Source organism: Pinus tabuliformis, chromosome 2_2 (assembly GCF_031772625.1).
Source record: "Pinus tabuliformis cultivar Carrire ecotype Pingquan chromosome 2_2, CPIR1, whole genome shotgun sequence".
Lineage (NCBI taxonomy): Eukaryota > Viridiplantae > Streptophyta > Pinopsida > Pinales > Pinaceae > Pinus > Pinus tabuliformis.
In genome coordinates, this window is record NC_142300.1 from 14,406,389 (window position 1) to 14,414,994 (window position 8,606).

Consider the following 8,606-nt stretch of genomic DNA (forward strand, 5'->3'; position numbering starts at 1 on the left):
CTCAATAGAATAGAAAGAACATAATGTATTATATTAATCTAAAATTATTACAACAGAGTACAATCTGATATGTTCTATCAACAAACCTAACACAACCCCTTACAATATAAAACATAATCGTATTTATACAAGTTCAAAGCCCATATTTGGCTCAAATGAGGAAAACTACTAATTTGAGCTATTAGCTATCAATATTGGTACAAACTATCAAAATTAGCTCTACTGAGTCTAATCCATGACTAAAAGCATGGATTAGACAAAATTCGTTACATAGATGGAGTTTTCCCTCATGCGGCCAACAAGAAGAGGTCTACAAATCTAGGCAGTTTCGATGGTGGATTTGAAACAACCAATAGGACAGAATCCATGTATGATGAATTTCCCACAAAACCCATGTTCTCATTTGATTTGGAAGTGAGTGGAACATAGCTAACCACCAATTTTGTTGCAGGAAATATGGGTGGTTGCAGGAAATTCGTGTCTACAGGAATTTCAGAGCGTCTGCAGGAAATATGACCACATCAATTGTCTACAAAAAATTGCGGGACTGTTTCAAACCAAAGGAAATCTGCATCAGATTTCTAGATTAGTTGGCATGATAATTCAATAAGCAAAGAACTAGCTTAAGGAATGCTTAATATTAGGGTAAAATGAAACTTTTTACGTTAATTTGCATATCTCAAGCATATAGCACCCTTTTGGCCAAAACCTAGATGGTATAACTGAAATAAACATGATCAGGGGTCAAGGAGAGTTCAAAATGGGAGAGGTGAAGTCTAGGAAAGTTGTCAAAATTAGGAAAACCGGTTCTCAGCACTACCTTTCAACAACAATGCATTTTCTTGGGATATTCTTCAAAGAAAAGTATTTTGAAGGCCCAACTAGGGGAAACAAAATCCTTAGGGCTTATGTAAATTTAAAAAAACATAACTGGAATAAATATAATACAAAACAAAATTTCACAAATTCTTGTTAGTCTAGAGTTAGTAGGTGATGGTAGCTTCTTCTAATAGGTAGACATGAAAATAGGAATATAGGAAAAACACAGAACCAATATTTAGGTAATTCATTAATAGTTTTTTGTAATCTGAAAATTCTGGAAAATGAACCATGATGCTATACAAAGCTTTTAGATAATGAAAATATATCCAAAATTTACTCAAGTCAATAAAGTTAAGGTAGTGAGTGAATCTATCAAGAGTTTTTTTGCACTTCTGCTTTGAATTTGTATAAATTTAATGATAAAATAATTGTTTGTGTAGAAATTGTAGGAACATTATTGGACATAGGAAGTGGAGATTATCACTGGACAACCTATCCTTGAAAATTCCTCTACACAAGAACCTCAAAGTATGTATTACTAATTTGCTTGATCATCTTGTTCATCTCAATTTTCCTAATATAGTGCAGGGAAAAATAAAATGATGTATTTATCTTATTCGGAATTCTCCCCCTTGGTTTTTGATATTTTTGACTAATTTTGTTTTGTTTGATAGGAACTATTGGTAGTGATAGATGGCCAAGTGCTGACACAGATAATGGAGACGTTTATAACAATCCTATACCATAAAAAAATGTTGATATGTTTTCTTCAGAATCTTCTACAAGACATAATGCTTCTTCGGAAGAACTTTACCCTAAAGGGTCTCGATATGTGTCAATATCCAGAAATAGAAAGGGTGAAGCTTCCATAACTTGTATGCATGATACATAAATTGAATTTATTATGGGGTTTTAATTTACAGTGAATAGGTATGCTGTTAGAATATCCTTACTAAAAAATTAACACGTAAAATCCTCCGTGAAATAGCCAAATAAAGATACCTAAAATAAAAACCATAAATTCATATAATCCTAACAGATTGAATATTCCATACTAAGAGAATTTTCCAAAAGAGAACAAGAAATGTACAAATAGAATTGGCAGGGCATTTCTCTGGATGTGAGGTGTTATCTAGATAATAGCAAAGAAAAGATGAACTTGGTTCTGAAATGTCAGAACCACAAATTCCCTTACTGTCCAAACAAGCGCCACAACTTCGAGATTTGTTCTGGTTGAGCTGCCACGTTATCTCAACCCAACCATTTTAAAGTTTCATTGTTAATCAACTACAGAGAGAGGTATTCCTTAATGGATAGCTGAAGGTGTGTTGTACATAATCGCGCCTAATTTTGGAATTAAATTGTAGTACCAAACATCACCAAAAGACCTGAAATTAAATGACCATAATGCATATTTGTTACCAGAAATTTGATTGTAGTGTTTCCTATCTGTCAGATTAATGTATCCATCGATCATATCAAACACTTTAGAGCCATACCACCAGGATTCAGTGTAGTTTCCTGAAAGATTTCATTTATTAAGCAGGACCTATAAATTGTCACTAAGGATTATCCTGACATGACTGTTGGCATTCCTCAAGATAGAGGGTCCTAATATGTTATATTCATTTCCACTGATATTGATTAGATGATGGCCTTCTGAATCACAGGAGTGTAGTTGGAAGTCAGGGTCACTGCACCCGTTGCCACTTTCCCCGAAAGGATACCCGAATTCAACATCCCAACATGTATATGTATTTGAAATGCAATCCTAATACTTAGTGTCGAGACATGAAGTCGAGGAGCAGACGAGGAGGAGAGCAAATGTAACAGAAAGGCGGAGGCGTATAGAGAGAAACATTGAATTAGGAGGCTTTTGATACTCTACTCTGTTCTTCTGTCGTAGATTATAGACACAACAATAGAGGGTTTGGTGTTCTACAAATACCCTAAGACAAAGGAGATGAAAGGGAAAGCCAACATTGAGGGAAAACGCCATGAAATTACAGGGAAATAGTTCACAGTCAACAAATAAATTGAACCTTGGGTTCGCTTTCATTATTAGAAATTTAGGGAAGATTCGTTGAAGCCTTCCCTATATAGTTAATATTATCTGTCATTCAGTTAACCTACTTAAATCAAGAATCACTTGATAGTTGAAGCAATGAGATCTACTACGAGAAAATTCTCAATAGTCTAACATTTGATTGGACAATCCAGACTGGTGTAAAGTGGCAGTTGGGGGAGATTTTCTCAGAGGGAAACACCTTATGGCATAAATATTATAAAATTAAATTAAAATAATATATATATATATATATATATATATATATATAAAAATATTTTTAAAAATTAACATATAATTTTGTTTACATTATATTTAACTCTTACACATTACTCTCATAGAAGACTGTAAAACACTTCTCCATGATGATGATGATCGCCTTTTGTTTTTGAAAATATATTTTTAAAATTTACTCTCATAAAAGACTGTAAAACACTTTCTATTATTATTATTATTGTTATTAAAAATACACTTTCTAAGATTTAAATCATAAAAGATAATAATACTTATGGAAGAGTTACTTGATGGTGTTGCACAACTTGAAATGAGATCTCAAAAACAAAATTAAAAATAATTACTTAATGGTGTTGCACAACTTGAAATGAGATCTCAAAAACAAAATTAAAAATAATTAAAAAAAATTAAATTTAAATAAATAAATAAATATTTTTATATATAAATTTTAAGATATAGTAATTAAATAATTTAAATTTAAATTAACAAATAAATATTTTTATATATAGATTTTAAAATATAATAATTGAATAATTTAAATTTAAATAAATGAATAAATATTTTAATATATAGATTTTAAAATATACTTTATTAAATTTAAATTTAAAAGAAAATAATAAAATATTTAGAAAAACAACAAAATTACAAATAAATAAATAATTACTTATTCATTATTTAATTTAGAAATCACCTCTAATGGTTCTTGAAGAATCACATAAAATTTAGGTAATGGACATTGAGCAATTTCTCATATCCCAACATATTTGAAATGTTATAAGAGTAAAAATTTAAAAAAGGGTATGGAAATGAATGAGGTCTCATAATTATATCTTATTTAAATAGTTAATTTCATTTAAGACAATAAAGTTCTAATATCATCTTCGAAAAAAAAAATCATTACATATAAAATTGAAATTGTTTCTTATAGGTAATTCAATATTCATGAGAGCCATCTTTATGAGATTATGTTATAATCTAAACAATTTTTTGAAGTCTCAGAATAATATTATTGTATTGTCATTGTTAGTTAACTAGTTATTGAGTTAAAGCAAATAGTTAGATACTTAATATAGAATTACACCATTGGAAGTTAATGAATTTTAAGTATGAGTTTTATAATCCTTTTCATGAATTATATAATTTTATTTTTTATTTTTATTTTTAATTCTTTTTTGTCTTTATTTAACATATTGGTGTGAAAGTCATATTTGAGGAGAGAGTCTAGGACAAAAAAAAATACATCTCTCTTAGTGAGAAGTTGAGCCTTCATCTCTAAAAACTTTCCAAGCCACTAGAGTTGAGTAGGAGGAAAGAGCCCCTCAGTGTTGGTGAAGGTTGAATTTGAGAGAGAAAAATTTGAGAGATTAACCTAAGCAGAAGAAAGGCACACATTCTAAGTGAAATTGTGACCTATCCACATGAGTGAATCTGTCAATGTAGAGATAATTCCTAGCCTACACAAAAGAAAGGCATGCATTCTAAGTTACTATGTGATATATCTGCATGAGCCCATTAGCAGCTAGACAAAAAAGGGGTATAGAGTAATCCCTTGAATATTTATTTCATAAGAAAATTGTTTTTTGTAAAGGTCATTCACTTCTTTTTAGAAGTATTGACAGTATTGGATGCCACCAACATACAGGGGGTATCCCCAATACAAAGTCCTAATTAGAGCTAACCTGATTGGTGTAGGAGCCCCATCTAGATATAAGGGTCGATCACTATTGCAAGTGATTTTAAAGAAAATCATTGGCTGCAAAACATGCACATTATATCATGCACATAACTCTAGGGTAGAAAGTTTGTAATCTTTATGTGACACCAAGTGTAAGGTGAAAAAGGAGCTTCCAAGCAAGAAAGATAAGAGATGGGCCTCTAATAGAAAAGTATTAGTACTATCCTAAGAGAGACACACAAGATAAATTGAGAAGATTCATTGATTAACCCACAAATTAGTTCCCAATATAATGATGATCATATAAATACATAACAACACCCATTCAATAATATTCATAGATAAAGAAATGAAATAGTTTATTACTTTTAGTATGTGTAACACAACATATGCCACAAACATCTAAAAAATAATCTTAAAACAATGATGATACATGCATGAAAGAGTGTTGGATCCAAAAGCTTCTGGTAGTTAGTGAAAGATCCAAGTACAATGTTACATTGATGGGACACTAGCTCTAATATTGGAACATGAAGCTACAACTTACTTCTCCAAAAGAATGATCTTCTCCCTATTGCACCATAAGAGAAGCCAAGGTAAGATCTCTAAAATTCAAAGCCCTTTTCTTGAGTTATGAGGGCTTATTTATAACAAATTCTAATGACCTTTGAGCTTCCTCATGACTCTTTGACTTCCATAACCTATGAACTTCTATGTGACTATTCACATTCCACATATGTCTCTTGGACTTCTTTTACATTGGACTTATTATTCATAAAAGGAAAATTACATCAAAATGGTGGCTATATAAGACAAAAATATAATAAGAAAAAACTCCTCATGGGTAAAACGACAAATTAGCAACTTAAACATGGAGTTCATTTGCGATGTACGAGTGTCATGCTTTGAACTCCGTTGTGATAACTTTAACTATGACTAGTAGTTTTACAATATATCACATCTTCACCTCCCAAGTATCTAATAATATGGATTTGGAGTTTGATTGTATGCTATTATGTGGATATTACACAAGCAAGATAATTTCATGTGAAATTTAGTTGGCCCAATTGCATACTGTAGAATGGCATTTATGGTGATCCCTAAGCATTATGGACATGTTCCTTGCTTGATTTTCTAAAAAAAGTATTTCATCATACATGATGACTTTTTGACCTCTTATATATCCAAGTGAACCCATAGAACAAAGTTTATGTTTCTGCGTCAAGGACTGTAAACCACAATGTAGTTGAATATAAATAGCTATGGTGTTGGTCACGTTTTCACCAAGATGGGTGTAGTTATGAGTATGAAGCCTTAATTGTTCTCTATCCACCTCAGATGATATCTTGTCTCTCCTGACCAACTACTTAGTAACATTAGGATACTTGATGCACCAATCTTGTATTAGATCTACAACTATGCTTGTAACCTTTAGAAGCTTTGGGATCTCTTTGGGTTTCTTCTGAATTTGGACCAGAGGTGCCACCACCTCATGCAAGAGAATCATCTCATTATACAACCGCTTCATGGAATCCTATATCAACTTCATTTATTCAATTATGGTTGACCATAGCTCCATCATGTTGATACTAGTAGAAGGCAAAAATTAATTATTTGTGGAAAGATGATCAACCTGTTGTTTTGTAGCAACAATCTATTTGCACAATCATGAATTCTCACTCATAAGATACTCTATAGTATCTTGTGTTGTTGTCATAAAAGCCACATTTGATGCCATGAGTAATTTGGTATTTCTCCTAGTAATAAATTCTATCACCTTTTCTATGGATATGGATACTGCATGAACAAGATAATTTGGATAGTAATGTTGCCTTTCTTATACAATCCTCTTTGTTAGTTGGTCGAAGGTAAAATTGGACACATCCATAACTCGGTCATTAGGTAGAGGAATAATTCCCATTTTTCTAAATGGGAGGTGGCCACTAGTCAGAGGAGATTTTGCCTAACAGTTGGGTTCATCTGCAATTAGTTCAATGGCATATGTTCCTTATATTTATGGTTTCTTCCTCATATTTGTTCCTTATTTCTTCTACCTATAATTACATTTGTTGTTCATCTTCCTTTATTCTTTTCCTTTCCACTTCTGCTTTCTGTTGCAGTAAGTCATCTTGCTTCTTGTTTTCTTCTTCCTCTTTTTGTAAGTGCTCCTCCTCTCTTTTGTTCTCTTCTAGCTAATTTTCCATTTCTAACTTTATATATTCCTCGTCCTTTTGTTTCCTTTGTTGCTCATCCTCAATTGTACCTTTTCACATCAGACCAACTTTGAAATTTTTACTGCTCTTTGCTACTGGATTATGCTTTAGCCTCTTTCTAGGTGTTGTAGTGTCTTCTTGGGTAGTTTCTTCTTATCTAACATCCTCCATCTGTATATCTGGTACCTGTGGAACCTGTGAGGGACCTACCTCATATTCTTGCCAATTCTTTCTTAATGCATTATACCAATTCTTAATTTTATCATCTTTTGGAATGATGATAGGTCCATACAGCCAGTTGTATTATATCTTGTCACAATGTTGTTTGCAATTTTTTCTAGTATCATATCTATGAAAACAAATTTGTTCCAAAATGAAGGCAATTAAGTTAATCAATTTCAGCATCAATCACCTTGAGGATTTTGAGCTCATAATGCCCAATACTTAAAGTAAAAGTGGGTCAAGGTGCCTTCTTCCTCCTCTGGAGCTGTGCAGACAATCTATTGTTCAAATGATATGCTACCTCCCGTAAGACCACCTTATTGGTCACATACCTACGCATAAGGTGAGGGGTTGTCTAACACTCGAAACATTTGATGTATGTGCCATGTGGGGAAGCAAACCAATTTTCAATCTCATAAATTGCTTCCTTCACCTAATATGTAATGCAGGGAGATATTGTATCAAAGATAATCATGTAGACAATTGTTAAAAATTATCGGATAGCTTATCATAAACTCCTTGAAAACTAGCTTCTGATAAAAAATTGCAATAAAAGTAGATTGGTAATTTCTCCTAAGGGGTTCAATTCCATGTCATCCTAGTGAACTCATAATGGGCACAGATACCATCCAGTAGATAAGTGGTCATGTAGAACTTTGGTGCTTCTTTACTTGTAATGTTGTCTTGGCCTGTTGTATGTGAGGCTGCAACTCATGGGAGAGGATATCAGCGTAGTTGAAGACTTTGCCTCTTGAGACAACCATATTGAGCAAGTACATCCAATTCTCCTCAAAGTATTATGCATTCTTCCATCCATGTCGTTTGCAACACATTTCCATGAGATACTGATAAACCTTTTTAAATTATTTGGTCTAGTAAACTACACTTGGTCTATCGTGGAACTTTGCAGGCTCTTAGCACCAGAATTTAATAACTATCTTGATATTGAGATTTTCCCAAGCTACATAAAACTATGTGTTCACATATTGCTTGGGAGTTACCATCTTGTAGTAAGAATGCATGTCATGCAGATGGTAAGTGGCAATATCATTCCTTCTTTCACTGCTAAGGACTAAATTCTTGCTATCCATGTTTAACAATATTCATTCAATAGCTTCTGCACAAGGCATCACTGAGAATCTGCATGTAACTCTATGTATCGTAGACCTCTTGAAATTTATGTAAACTTCCTTATCTTCCAAGCTTTTAGTGAATTTATTTTACATGAAAGCATGTTTGATGTCCTTCCATGAGAGCTTAAAAGATTTATCAATGAAGCACTCTATGTCTGAAAGCATAAGGATAATTGGTGTAACAACCCTAGTGAAAATTCCATATAAAATAATTTAATAAAGGAAAAATAATAACCACAGTT